The sequence below is a fragment of the Corvus cornix genome, chromosome 18, assembly GCF_000738735.6.
Source record: "Corvus cornix cornix isolate S_Up_H32 chromosome 18, ASM73873v5, whole genome shotgun sequence".
NCBI lineage: Eukaryota > Metazoa > Chordata > Aves > Passeriformes > Corvidae > Corvus > Corvus cornix.
The window spans coordinates 3,916,217-3,931,824 of record NC_046347.1 but is presented as its reverse complement, the minus strand read 5'-3'; the positions used below and the strand labels follow the sequence as shown (position 1 = coordinate 3,931,824).

The 15,608-nt window shown below is 41.9% G+C and overlaps 1 protein-coding gene across 3 annotated transcripts in view; it reads right to left on the bottom strand.

Moving 5' to 3' along the window:
* The window catches only part of TNRC6C (trinucleotide repeat containing adaptor 6C), a 77,181-nt gene extending 62,181 nt beyond the window's left edge, over window positions 1-15,000 (bottom strand). For all 3 annotated transcript variants that reach the window (XM_039562084.1, XM_039562085.1, XM_039562086.1), the window contains exons 1-2: window positions 14,987-15,000; window positions 14,117-14,138 (exon numbers count right to left, since the gene is read on the bottom strand). The gene's annotated coding sequence lies outside the window, so the exon portion shown is untranslated. The remainder of the gene's footprint in view (window positions 1-14,116; window positions 14,139-14,986) is intronic.
* Between the last annotated feature and the right edge of the window lie 608 nt (window positions 15,001-15,608).

The following is a 15,608-nucleotide window of genomic DNA, read 5'->3' as shown; positions in this document are numbered from 1 at the left end:
CGCAAAAGAATTTTTTAAAAACAAATTTACAAATGGCACAGCCATCACACCAGACGTGGTGTTCTTCTTCCTTTCCACAGACCACTTCCAGGCACAGACTGAGGACTAAAATATTCTTTACAGCAGAAACCCAATCGTTAAACCACACACACACAAACATATAAATATGCAAATTCCCAGTAAATAGTACATTCATAGGAAACTGAAAATGAGGATAGCCTCAGTATCCACTGATTTACTGTATACAAAAGCCTGAAATTTCCTTCACCTTGAACAGTGATGGATCTACAGGTACAGCCCACTCTTCAGCTGGGGCTTGAAGAGTTAATCACAGTGTAAATGCTTCCAGTTTCACACGTAAGTGGTTGGGTACTGTAAAGATACCTCATATCCCCATCATTTCTATCTTGGGTTGCCTCTACAGAAATCCACTCAGCTCTGGTACACAGAGCACAGAGGGTATCACACTTGGAATGTGTGCTGTACCCACGGTCTGTCCATGCAAGGTGGATGTTCCTGGAGTTTCAGGGTGTCTCAGGGTACAGTCAGTCTGGCATCCCACCCAGGACAACTGGGAATACTACACACTCATGTTACAGCAGGTACAGGCTCTTTTTCCACTTTGATATTTGAGCTGGAAAGAAGGTAAGGACTCACTCTGGCTATTTTCTGGAATGCCTGGAAATTGCAAGTGTGCATTTACGGATCAATATCCCAACATGAGGATAGAGAGATCAGTGTGTGCAGGACACCTCTGAGCTGCTGGATGTGCAAGCAGCCTGCGTGATTTTGTGTGCCCAAAATCAGTGTCCAGGGAGCCCCAGGCCTGGAAAGTGTGGATACACCCTGGGCCCAACAGCCTGGACACATCACATCACTACACATAGGCACATTTTTCTCCTGGAAACCAGAAATACAGCTCCTCCAGATACTTCATTTTCGTTTTAGGGGAGCAGGCTGCACTGCTATTTAATTCCCTTCAGACCTGCCCATGGAAGCACGCTGTGACTGCCTGCAGATGACAGGGCTACTGCTCAGATATTTAGTGTAATGTTGCCTGACACTGCCTGTGCTGCTGGAATCATGGGACTGGGCACACATGTCACACTGACTAAAGGCCTGTGGAAACACAAAGCCTTGGCCCTCCTGTCATGGAATATTTCATGTGCAACACTAAAACAGCAAGAATTTTGTGAGCAACCAGTAACAGCCCTCTGTAATTTTGGCATAACCCTTCCAGTTCACATTCTATCTCAAAAGAAGACTTAATATGTCTATACTACAGCTCTGAAGATAGTGTAGACTTATCTGAGCTATCATTTTATATCAGTCTGCAGGAAAAACTGAAGCAGAGCCAACAGAGTGTCCAGCATGGACCAGCTTCCCCCACTCCTGGGCAGTGTGGATTTATTCCAAGTTTCAGGTAGCATCACCCTGAGAAACTGTGCATGGAGCCAACTCAATGAAAGGCAAACTTCACAAAATTATTTTGAAAATTGTTGCTTTGAGCAAGTAGGTTTTTAACATACAGAACCCACAGGGACACCGTTACCACTTCAGGAGACTATACTGATAAAATTTCACAGATTTTCTATCATAGAAACCTGTTTGGGGTTCTACATCCTACTCTGGATGCAGTTCCTAGCATTTGAAAGACATGAAAATGTCTTTCAGAAAGGAGCAGCTGAGAAGAACTTGCAAGTCCAAAATGAAGAGTGATCCCTTACTCAGCTAAACCCAGTTTAAGTCGTGCTCTAGAGATAAAACAAACAAACGAGTGTTTAAGTCTGCATACAGCTCTGCAGTGGGGGAGAGGAAGAAAATACACTGACCTGAAAAACTATATTTCAGTTTTTTAATACTTTCTTTTAAATCTAAACATAACATTTCATATGCAATAGTGGTTTTTCCAAATGAGCTTCTCAATGCTGGCCTCTTTCCTGGAAGGTTTTTGTTTGGAACTAGGAGTTCATCTACCTGACAGCCAAGCCTGGAGAGTCTGAAACAAACTTCATTTCTGATTCAACACTGAATCTGAAGCAAACTCGTCATTAATTCAGTTTAAGCTGAACAGATTTTTTACATCTCCAGTGCCATCGTGCATTAATGCCACATATGAAAAACAGGATTTAAATTACTCAGAAACATGAAGAAAGCAATTCCAGCAGTTTACAGACCTTCTCCTATTCAGGTCCTTCAGGAAAATTTCCTAAAGGAAAGCAGACTAAAACCTGATGGGGATTCAGCGATCATTTCCCTGCAGGTAAGGTGGAACCAAAGAAAACCCTAAGAACAAAGCGAGTTCATTTGCTGAGCACATTTTGCCAGGACACCCCTTCAGTGAGCAGTGCCCAGGGAAGCTCTTCCCGAGATTCCAGCACCACACTGAGCAGGAAGAGCAGGCCCAGAGGAAGCACTGTGGATCCATCCCGTGTTTCCAGCGGGGTTGTTGTCCCAGTGACAGCCCTGGGTGATCGGGCTGTCACCATAGCAACTTTCACCAAGAACTCACAATGCACCCAAACGAACTCCGAGCTAAATTAACTTATTGCATGTCACCAGTGAGAAATGACTGTTCAGAGGTAATTTTCTGTACTAATATGTAATAGAGTTAACTCTCTAAATTGAATTAAATTAATTAAATGCCACTCCCAGTAAATCAGATTCTATTACATGAATGTTAAAAGAAATTAAAGATGTTTTAATAAAGATTACTAATAATAACTTAATATTATTACTTCATTTTAATTCAAAAATTCTGCTCAGTTTATTTTAGACACATGTCTTCCCCTCACTAGGAAGGAATACCTAATTACTGCACATGCATTACACACAGTTACTTCATAGAAATGGGCTTAGACTTAGCTAAAAGAAGCAACACCAGAATTTTAAGAAGAAATACAGCTTGGTTTAATAAGTGGCATCCTAGGATTCTTTCTACCCTCACACTTTGGGTAAATGCCACACTTTCAATGAGTGTGTCCAGGTTCCAGAGTTTCATTTCTGCTTTTTGCAGAAAAAAAATAAAAATGTCTTGCAGTAAGGTCAATTGCAAAGGAAGAGGGAAACGCCATGTCTGGCTAGGGAGGGTACAAAAATAACAGCTCTTTAACGGCTTTGCAGATCTATCTAACAGTGCATTATTAAGCTTGTTTTTTAAAGCAGATTCTTGCACTTTGCAGTAGGACACACAGCTGGGAGGCAAATCTAAGATGTTCCCAGTTGCTCACGTAAATAAAAAGTTAAAATTGCCAGCTGATGGTGTTTGTGCTGTCCCCACGACCCTGACTTTAACTCGTAGCACACTCACCAAGACACTCTGGGCAAAAATGGGGGCTATTTAACAATAATCACTTCTCAGAATTCCAAACCACATTATTCAGTTTTATCCATTATTGAGTTTTCAGAAAGAAGCTGTGTTTGTGCTGAGAAGGCAGCTGGTGACAGCAGAGGGAGCACACGGAGCTGCCACATCTGCCACTGGCCACAGGATGACAATGACGTCAGCCCGAGCACCAGCTCAGTTCAACACTGGAGGAAAGGCAGCACTGCCACTAAAAGAATATGGTAAATAAGGATTAAAACATTCCCTGAATCTCCAGCAAATGTGGAAAGCAATGGTGAGTTAAGGCTGTGACAACCCCGTGCGGTGGAACAAGATGAGTTTTAACATCTCACCTACATCCCAGGTATCAGTAAAATGGGATTATGGATTTAAGTGTTCAGTGTTACAATGCATCTAGGTTATTATCCACAGATTTTAAGTTAGATTTTTTTTTTTGAAGTCTTGGTATCCATAATAAGGCACCAAATCACAAAGTCTTCCATGGATTTTTTTTCTGGGAAGAAGAGCTGAACAACTGAGGAGGCTGAATGTGACCTCTCATTTGATTTCCCACTGTGATCACCGGACAAGGTTAGAGATAACTATACAACAAAGACAAAAAGTTAAATTATTACTCCTGGAAACTGGCAGCAAGATATGAATTATGATGGAGCCTATGTCAGAAAGTTGGCACTGAATACATTATTTTCTTCTGTTTCCCCCTGAAGACTTTCTCCTGTTGAGAAAGGAGATGCCAGGTGCTCACATGTATGGCAGGAAAGAACGGCCAGTGCAGGACAGGACAGCCTGAAACCCCCAGCACCTGCAAGAAGGGTTCTCATGGTTTGTCAGTCAAGTCTAAACAAGTGCAGTGGGAACTGTGGGGAAATTAAAGCAAGGAATATATTTAAATCTATACTTCAGGGGACTACCTGCAGAGGGAAAATGGGTAGTGATTAAGCAGGAGAAATGGGGAGTGAAGAAGAAACTGCAGATAATCAAACTGAGGTCTTCACAGAATCAAAGAAGGCATCTGAAACTTGGGAGCTTCTCAAAGCAAGCTGAGTTTACAGACAGAAAAGTGAAAGAGAAGGATCAGCACTGCTGTGGAACAGCCTGGATTACAGAGGGAGCAAAGGGGGAGCCTGAAAGGCACAGAAAAGAAATCAGCCTTAGGTTTTACTTGTAAACAGCAGCAGGTTACTGTTCCACAGATTAACTCAAAGGCTACTTAATAATTCTCCAATCACACTGTGCTGGTTTTGGCTGGGACAGAGTTAATTTTTTTACAGTAGCTGGTGTGAGGCTGTGGTTTGGATTTGTGCTGATAACCCAGGGTGTTTTCATTACTGCTGAGCAGTGCTCACAGAGAGCCAAGGCCTGTTCTGCTCCTCACCCCACGCTGCCAGCGAGGGGGCTGGGGGGACACAAGGAGCTGGGAGGGGACACAGCCAGGACAGCTGACTCCAGGGAATATTCCACACCAGATGGTGTCACCATATAAAGCTGGGGGAGAAAGAGAAAGATGGGGATGTTTGGAGTGATGGTGTTTGTCTTCCCCACTCACTGTTCCCTGTGATGCAGCCCTGCTGTCAGGGATGGCTGAACACCTGCCTGCCATGGCAAGGGGGAATGGACTCCTTGTTTTGCTTTGCCTCTGTGTGTGTGACTTTTGCTTTACTTATTAAACTGTTTTTATCTCAACCCACGAGTTTTCTCACTTTTACTCCTCATACTCTCTCCGCATCCTGCCGGGGGGAGTGAGCAAGGCGCTGAGCTCCCGCCTGGGGTTAAACCACGACATACAGATACTGCATTTAAAAAATAATTCTGCACTAACTGGAAGGACTTCTGAAGAAGAAAAACAAATTATTGTGGTTTGAAAAACAGCCTGAAAACACTAGCACAAGGAAAAACTGGATGGGCTGTTAAGTAAAAAACAGGAGACACAAAGCCTCTGCAGTGGAGGGGAAGATCAGCTCTCCACAAACTGGGCAAAGCAGCCAACAAAGAAAGGGCTTAAGTTACAGGAAAGACTGTTCAGGCTGAATTTGAAGATGACTTTCCAACAATAATCAAAATATCTTTCAAGAACATCTGTTTGGCCTGTCTGAGAAAGGAGAGAGGGTTAGAATCATCCTTTTTTGCTCATCGAAAGGGATATATCTAGTCCTGTGACAGAGAGACCTCAATGTGGCATTTGAATTTATGGAGTTGAAGAATCACCAGTTCTCTAGCTTACTAACTGATGTGCTTCACAGCAAAAGCTCATGAGAGCCTGTCTGGCCTCCTAACAGTGAAAAGTCTGGCTGGCTCCATAAAAACTGATGAAAAAAAAAGACAGCCACAGCAGCCAAATCAGAAATTATGCCTGAAACATTAAGAGCATCCTGAAAACGGGAGGACAGATCTTCAGGAGACTATGATAAGACAGAGAACTATTTCTGCTAACATGGGAAGAGGCCACCAGGAGCCTGAGTCACACCAAGTTCAGCTGTTCCTATTGGGCAAACAATAATAACAGTGGCTGCCACACCCGGGGCAGCTGAGGAGCCTCTGAAGCATTCGGTTGTGCTGTTAAACACAGGCCCCACAAGACAGCTTAGCATGAGCCACTGCTGCCACCCCACACGGGCAGGATGCCTGCAGGGAAAATCACCTCCTCTCGGGATGCTAATGCACACTGCACTGCCTGAACCAGTTCAGGAATAACCTGAAGGATCAGGTGCACAATGCACACCTGAGCAGAAGCTTTGGAGCATTTACCAGAGTGTCAGCTGGTTAAACAGACATTTTAAGTAGTCCTGTAGGATTTGTAAAGTATGGGCTACCACCTTAACAACTCAGGAAAAACATTAAAATAATCTAGCAAAACACAGGGAAGCCAAGGGTTCTCAGAGTAACCTTACAGAGGAATGTCAACACCACATAGTCAACAGGAGAACACAAAGTCCCTCAGGCCAAATGCTTCACACACAGTGTAAAAGAATCAAAACCACGTTTTCATTCCCTTCCTCTTCCCAAGATAACCCTCTCCAGAATTTGTACGGTAACTATTCTAGGAGCATGTACTAGCGTTAGAGTTCAAAGTGGATTTCATCCTTCCCAAGGAAGGGATCAGGTAACCTTAGAAACCCGGCATGTATCTCAAAACAATCATTACCAAAGTGAGCTAATACATCTCCTGATGAACCTCTCTTCAGCTCACAGTTTGCAGATCTTATCAACATTATATTTATATGCCTTACAAGCCTCCTCCAGGTAGCAAGATGATAATCTAATAATGGAAAGTGGTCAGCACACTGCAGATAAATCAAAGCTGATAGGTCATTTTTTTCATGGGAAACTCTTAGCTGCCTTCTCCATGAAAACCTGCGTGAGCCAGCCCTCGAGGCAGAGAAGAAACTGCCTTTGTGGACATGTTTCTTTAAAAGAAGAATAAAAACAGACTTTAGTTCAGAAAGTAAAGGGAGGAGCAGCACACTGATGAACAGGTGAGTTGTGCTGTAAAATCACTTCCAAGGAAACAAATCTCAGACTCTGCTGGATGGGGAAGAGGTGTGGGATGGGTGTCTGCTGCTATCAGTCCATACAAAAGTGGCACCTTACAAAGGAAATACTGGGGCATTATATGCTCTGAGGGATGGCAAATATCAGACAACATTCTATTTATAATTGGAAATCAGTTATTTTACAAGCAGACTGACAGAAGAAGAGAGCATTTGCCAATGCCTGAGCTGCTGCAATGCCTAAAATGCAGCAGTTTGACCATTTCACAACCCACATGCTCCACACACTGCACTGGGGAACAGCAGCAGGAAGGAAAGCAGCCACTGTGGGCAGATAAATACCCATAACCCAGCGTGCAGTTTGATCATAACCAACATCATTATCAGTGTGCAGCTGTGTTACAATTTATCTTCTAGAATATCCAGTTGTCAACAACTTTATTGGCAGTTCTGTTGTTGAGAAAGCAAACTGGGATTTATCTGAGAGCACTTCCCACCAAGGGGCACCCTGACAATTAGGCCTAGAGTAAAAAAGCCAGGCTGCTGTTACCTAATCTGTGCTTACTCTCTCTTCAAAGGGTATTCTTGGAGAGATAATGTCCTAGGCCAGAAATGTATTTGACAATGTAAAGGGAAATCTGACGATGCATGTCGTCCTGCTGCCTTCAGGCAGGGTGTCAACCTTTGCAACACCTAGAGCATTTGAAAAGTGCTTTTAACCAACTGTGTCTAATATTGGAAAGCTCCCATTTTTATCTAGCTCTAAAACTATTTACAGGTCAGGCTGTTGCCATCCTCAATCTGATAAATCCCGATCATTCCTAACTGAGGAAACTGAGAAAAAGCAAAGCAAGAGGAAGACCAGAGCAATATTCTGCCTGTATTTATGTTATGAGCACATGCCTAAATTTGCATAACAACAAACAACAACAGACCATCTCTAAGGGGAATAAAAACTACCTGAGGAGCACTAGGAGTATCTACTTGAGCCCTTACCTACTTTTCTATTCCCAGATGAGGAATCTGCAAAGCTCACAAGGTAAGCACTGACCAGGACTGGAGGTGCTTTACTGGAGCAAAGCAGCAGCAACTCCAGGCAAAGACATTGAAGCACTTCTTAGGGGACAGCTGTCCTGTAAATCCACCTTAGGCTCAGAGTTTTATGTTTGTTTTTCTTTAAGAGATAAATGTTTTTTCCCAAAAACCTATACTAATTGCTTTGGTGTCTTGCTGTTTGAAAAGAGCATTTCTTTGAAAGCTAAGCAGTCTACAGCTTCCTAGGAGCTACAGAAGATTTAAACCTTCAGAACTGTCAGTCCTTGCTCGCAGGGCTCAGGGTGTCCAGCCCTGACAAACCCTCTTTCCTGCAGAAAGACACCAATTCTCAATGCAAAACCCTCCTTGGGCACCTTTGACTTGCAAAGCAGCAAGACCAACACAGAAAGAGCTACAAACCCAAATAAAGTTTACCATAGATTATTCATGCATTTACTGTTTACCTTAATTTTTTCTCCTTCACTTCACAATGGCAATGTTGAAGGTACTCATAATTCTTGCACTTGTGAGAGCAAAAAGCCTATTAGATACCACTGAACTACTGCCTGTCACAGTCATAAAGAAAAGTAGGTAGGAAATCAAAGTTTTTTTCTCTACTATTTAACTCCAACCCTCCCAGCTCATCCTTCTTGCTTTGTCTCCTTGACTACGCAAATTGTTCCTCCTGTCTGCTCCAATCTTTTTGCATTTTCTACTCCTCTTCACCCAGTACTGGACTCACAAATTACTTCCATCCTCTATTCTATGCAGGCTGTAAAATGGTAATTACTCCTCTATCAGAGAAGTGATATCTCAGTGGGTTTTATGAACAAATTCATGTTTGTTTAAAGATACTTATAATAGCAAAACACCCCCATGATAACGTTTATCAAAAAGAAAACATTTTTGTGTTACAAAGCCTTAACGTATGGCCACAGGTTATCATTAAGTTATCAAGTGACTGCATATTAAGATCTAATTGAAGAACTTATTGCAGTGCTCCCCCTCCTTCTGCAATGATGATTTATGGCACATTTTGTCACTACAATGTGCAGCAGTTCAGTACAAACACAGCACTTAACTAACAAGATGACAGAGGCAGATACTCAAGCATAAGCTATAAATACTCAAATGAGTCAGAGGCTGTAAATCTGTTGTAAATCATACCTGATTTGTAGGCTGGAACACATTTTCTAATCTTATGGAAAAAGGCTCTGCTGGTTCCTACAATAATATGACACGAACCATAAAAACTCAAGACTTTGCTTTTTAAAAAAGACTGATTGTGTTACATGCTGTTGTAATTCTACTTAAAATATTGATGGGATTCTCTAAAAAGTTTCATTTTCCCTTATTTCCTATGGAACCACCACTAAACACCAGTAACATCTACCACAGCCAAAAGGAGCACATTATCAATATACATAAACTGCATTCCTGTATGAGCAGAATGGAGGTTACAGGAAGGTGATTCACACACACAAGCACAAGCAGAGAACATTCTAACAGCCCATTTTGGGCAGAGTAAGTAAAAAAATCAATTTAAAAATACGTAACAATCTACATGGCTGATTTGGAAACGAAAATAACCTGGCTTTGAAAACAGGTATGCTGCTACTTCAGTCATCCCAAAAGAAATGCCAGAGCAGAGGATGGGATCTCAGATATTTTCATCCATTCTTTTTTTCCTTTTAACTCCCCTTTCTAATATAGTGCACCATGTTCCTCCAGGTAAAATACACAGCACTGCTTGTGGGATAACAGATAACCTGAAGGAAGTATGCCAACATTTGTGACACCACAACGGTTTACCGAGCAACCACACGCTGCTAAATGTTTTCTGTTCAGTCCCCCAAAATAAAATGTATCAAAGTGTAAACCTTGGCAGAATAATCTCCCAGGCTGCAGACAACCTCCCTGACTCTGCGAGTTGCATATTAAAATCATCACACACTGAGGAGTCCCAAGGCACACAGCCCAGACAGCCTGGGGGAGGGGAAAGCTCCGCAACAGACCACAGATGGAAGGGAATGATGCTCAGCTCAGCATCCACTGCACCACTGGAACAGAGGATGGGCAGTGCTGGACAGGCTGCTGAATCCCAGGATCGCTGCAGCCACTCTGGCTTCTGCAATCCTGCTTCATCATTCCCCAGCAGTGAGCTCAAGGTCCCACTTTCCCCTTGGAAAGCCCACCTCTCCCTTCCTGGTCCCACGCCATGAACATGCCAGACAGACCTACAAGGATCATGGAGGTCCAAGAGGCGGAGAGTCACCATCTCTGCTTTACAGTAGAGGAATAAAAATATTTTCCAGCTAACATTTCTAATCAAAATATTTACCAAAATACTTTCTACGCTGGACTATTTGTGGTATAGACAATTACTTCTCTGTTTGCAGATTTAACACTTACCTTTATTGCAGATAATGCTGGAGGGTTGGATGCATACTTTGCCCTTCAATTACCAGGGTGGATGTTTAAGTAATGAAACACTTAAGCTATTTTATATCAGCTTTAGGCAAACGCATTCAGCTGAAGTGGGAGTGAAACAGGCAAGACACTGATCACCTGTGCTGACTAAACCTGCGGGAGGATGGCTAGAAGAGAAGCAGGCAGCAAAACACACCCTGAGATAGTATTTATGACAAGCACAGCTCCCTTAAAGTCCCTGTAGTTATTAAATAACAGCCATTCCCATACTAGTGACCCTTTACCATACAGAACAGAACTTGTAGTTACAGCTGGATGTTTTCATTAGAAAAGCCTTTATACACAAAGTTTCTTGATCAAGTGCATATAAAGTGGCAAGAGTTTACACATGTAAAATAAACACTAATAGCCTGTGCTCAATAGTCCTGCTCTCAAAAAAATTACCATAAAAGAACAGCAACTTGAATGTGCAATAAAAACCTGCTCATTTCCCACCTCATCTAATTCTGCAGTGCTTCTCTCCAGCTGAACAGGAAGACTACTTTCATTTGTTTTCAAGTAATTGAGAAACATTTCAGGTCTTTATCAGCTCTCCAATCTTTCTTCCTTTCACACATTCCCTAGAATTGTTGCCAACAGCGTATTTATAAAAGATCCAGCCTCACAAAAATACTCAGGCAAACAATGTTGCAGGAAAAAAAACAGAAACTGAAGGAGCTGTTATGTAGGGAAGACTTAAAGGGTTGGATCATTATTTGAACAGAAAAAATAATTTGTTTCAGTGGACAGAAGAGCTGTGTGAGGGAGCACTTCCTAGGGCTGCACTCCAGCAGCAGCCACATACCTTTCCCCTAAGGGTGGAAATGCGTGTTTATTTTGGAAGGGGTTTGTGCTCCACATCACAAATGGAAACATTCAGCTGGGGCTGAGGCCTCAGAGCAAGACTGAACTGACAACACACCACAAACACACCCCCACAGGAAACCTCCTTCCTCTTACTTCGTTTCTCTTTCCTGAGGCCTCACCAGTGACTGAACCTGCAGCAGCCCAGATCAGCTCAGAGCTACACGTACGAAACACATGAGTTCATTATTGGCCAGAACAGCAACTTCACACCTCTGTGACAGACAAATCAAAACTTACTATTAATTAAAAAGAATTAGACCTTGATCACAGGCTTCTAGCACAGAAGAAGCCAACCCAAAGGGCAAACCCTCCCTCCCCCTCAAGCCCCACCACCTGGCCCTGCCCACCCACTTCAGCGAAGTGCCTTCTCCTGCACAAACACTGCTGAGAGCAAACAAGGAACTGCACAAACACCCTGCCCCAGGCAGCTGAAAAACAAACTGAAAAACCCTTCCAGATCCCATCTGCACTTGTATGATTTCTTTTTCTCCATTAGGGCCCAACTGGTGCAAGCACCTCGCACTGCCATGGCAACCCAGTTGCAGAACTCACACACACATAAAATGAAGCAATTTTTTTAAGCTACCACAAACAGCTCCGTTAAATCATATTTATAAAGATCTCACCTACCAAAACCTACATTTTGCAAAACACCCAGTTCCAGTCCAGTTTTAATCTCTGATTTAATACATCCTGCCATTACCTGCAGCAGTCCATTCACTCAGTTTTACTGTACCATCCTGCCTTCACAACTAATTTAATTGCTGTGTCCCACATAGGAAATAAATTAACTGAAGACAATGATTATCCCTGTGTTGCCTTTTAGTTCTAGTAGCATTTGTCACTCAACCTTTTGAAAATGTATCCAAATAAAGCACTTGGTGCAGCACTGCAATAAAGTTTACAGTCAACTCTGAATATTCTAAGAAAAAAGTTCAGTCAAATTTTTCCTCTTACTTAATTTTGTATTCATATTTTCTATATTTTAAGAAATTCCTGCTACCTCTCATAAGCTCATACACATCACTCCTTAAAGATAAGGAACTGGACTATAAAGTGGAAATAAAGCATTTCCACAGAGCAACCTGAAAAGCAACGAGTAGTTGCCAGACAAAGGAAATTCAAAGAAGGGTCACTTACAGGATTGTAAATAACCCCTGGCCCTTCCCCTGAGCATGACCAGGAGGTTTGGGTTCTCTGTAGGACAAGTCCCTCCCTTCTAACAATGCTGAACTACAAAAAGATGCATCACTGCTTCTAACAGGTGAAACAATAAATGCCAAAGCTGCTTCATTTCTAACATAACTATGCTTATTCACTGCTGTCTTCTTCCTGATTCATATTTTCTAGCAATAGAAGTTGCTGAAATACATGGATGGTGAACCAAAAAAATCCAACAGATGGAGAAATGCAGTCCCCAAATTTGAAAGAAACAAACTCACAAGCATACCTGAAAAACAGACGTTATTAACTAGAAACTTAAATGTGGCAGTTTCAAGCAATTAAAAGCAAAGCTGTCACAACAAAGACAGAAATAGTAACATCCCACAGAGGGAAAGCAGAAGGCTCTGTGTCTCACTAGTAACAGAAATGAAGAGCCACTGCATTAACACGTGAAAATGAATTTAGTTACTCTGACAGCAAAAACATCTGCTGCTGAATTGTGATATTAAAAAGTCATTATAATCCATTACAGAACAATGAAGCCTTTTCACACAGAAACAAGCTGATACAGAGAACAAAACAGGCAATGCTGTGAAAACAGAAATATTCCATTTAGATAGAAATTTCTCTCATGTATCTTAATTCCAAAGTTTTTTTATGTAACTAAGATTTGATGGGACTCATATACTTCTGCTCCCTTCTCCTGAAAGTAAAATCCACTGTTATGAACTACACGAGATCTCACAGGGCAGATGCAACCGAATTCAAACTAGAACTTTCTGACCTCTCACTTTCTACATAGGAAAAACTTGGAAAGAAAAGGACAGAGTTTCAATAAATTCCTGTTACAGTGTCTTCATCATGCAGTTATCACTTCATTTTTCTGAATTCATATTATTGAAGTAATACTTAATTTCTGCTGTATGAATCATAAGAAGTGTTTGAAACCTACGTTGTTTTGTCCACCCCTTATGTTAGGCTTGGCTCCTCTCTAATTCTCAGCCTTTGGGAATCTGGGAAGATCCACTTGCCTGTCACCTAATTACCCACCAATAAATTACAACGCATTTGAACTGGTTCAGAACTGTTCAAATCAAAGGACAGACAACACAAAAAGATCTGTAAGCCATCAGCTGCAGAAGAGAGACATTACCTTGCCTCTCTTCCTCGCCTTTCTGAAAGCCACAGCTTCATTAACTTTTCTCCTAGGGAACCTGGCAGTCCACTGCCCCCAAAGGGAAGGCATTCCTTACCTCTGCTGCTTCCTGACCATGCTGCAAACCAGCTCCACTCACTTCCCAAGCAGAAAACCCACACAGAAAGAAAAACAGGCAGTGATGGCAGCAGGGGAAGTAGTTTCTCCTAAGCTCCATGAACTGAGTTTACACATTAAATTGAGTTGAATTGTGCAAGGGGAGAGGGGCAATTACTTGTCTTTGAAACAGATAAGTAACTACTAACAACGAAATGGGAAACTACATCTGTCTTGACAAAAGAGATGACATATGCTGTGTTATGGTTCACAGAAAATTAATCCATATATTCTTGTCAAGAGGCTGGTGTAGAATACCCAGCAAGATAAGCCAAAGCTTATGCTGAGAATCCCAACAAACTTCAGGAACATAACAATCCTAGTAAGATACACTCCCCTCATTAAACAGATACAAAGAATAAAAAGTACAAGCACACTTCTAAAACAAGCTTATAAAAATATCAAACATTTCACAAAGAATAAACATGAACTTACCTTTGGTTTTTTGTTCAGCAGCCTGAAAGAAGAGAAGAACAAAACAAATCAACTACTTGTCAATACTGCAAATTATACCTAATAATTATAGGGCTGCAGGCCTAACTTTTTTGCAGAAACTGTACACATAAATCAGGCATTCATTTCATTTAAGGACTAGAGAATGTTAGTTTAACTCCATGTGCTAGGAATGTGAGAATGGCAACCTCTGTCTGACTGAAGCCAAAAGCAGATGCCCAAGAGGCAGTGTAACGCACAACAAGAGATGACAGCAGCCCCATCTACCCACGCAGCCTTCCCTCTCCTGAGGGTTGGAGGCTTTCTGGACCCACACTGTATCTGTGAACCCTTTAGCACTCAGCAGAACTAACTTCTGTGGTTTTGTCCAGCATCCCTTTGAATCCACCCACACTACCAGCTTGCACAGAAGACCTGTTTATTTTTTAATCTGTTTGGAATCTACCCATTTTTTTTAATGATGCCTGATTTTTATACCAGAAAAGATGGTGATCAATTCTTATTTAAAATTAAAACTAACTGTGCAATCCAGAAAATGAGGGAGGAGAATGCACAGCAGTTAAAATGAGCCTGGGATCCCAGAGTCCCTTCAGCACTGCTGGGACTGACCCAGGGACCTCTTGGCTGAGGAATGGCCACGGGAGCCAGGAGTGCGAGCAGCCCCTTCCCACCAGGGCACAGGGAGCCCTGGCACAACTGCTTGGGCAGGGATTCTGTGACCACAGCCTTTCCACAAGCCAGTGGCAATGATCACTTGTGCCAGGCTCACTCCCAGAAGTGAAGCTGCAGCATCAGTACCCACACTCCCATTTAAAAGTGAAGGGATCATTTACAACAGGAACATGAACAAACCTTTTTCTGAGCACCTTCCTTCTTTTTCTTTTCTTCCTGCTTTTTCTTTTTCTTTTCTTCCATCAAATGTTCCTCTTCTTGTGTTTCTTGTTCTTTCTCCCTGATAAAAACAAAGGTTAGGAAGAGCTTTTCAATAAGATGAAGTTTCTCTAGGAAGGTGAATAATCCATATTTGCATTGCTAACTTTCTACATCTCATGTCTAAAAAAGGCTGCTTCTAATGCTGCAATGAAAGCACTAAAAAAAAGCTGTTCCAAAATTGAAACTCACAACAAATAAAATAGCAGGCAGTGAGAATTAAGAAAGGGTAAATTTTATTTCGAACCTCTTTCCACAATCACTCATAAGTACTACTTAATATTAGCATATTCTAGGGAAAGGAAGTTTAAAACTGGGAAAAAAAGGAACAAACCCAAGTAATTAATTCAAGTTCTGCTGGCTTTCAGCAGCTGTGATTCACAATATACCTTGAAGATCATGAGCAAATACATTATTTTGCAGCTATTTTTCTCTTTTTGATCAAACACATGCTGCATTAATTTTCCATACGCATCAATTTTGTTCTCAAGAGTTGTAAACCAAGGCCCAGATGAATTCCAATAATCATATTTTGTGTTCGTCC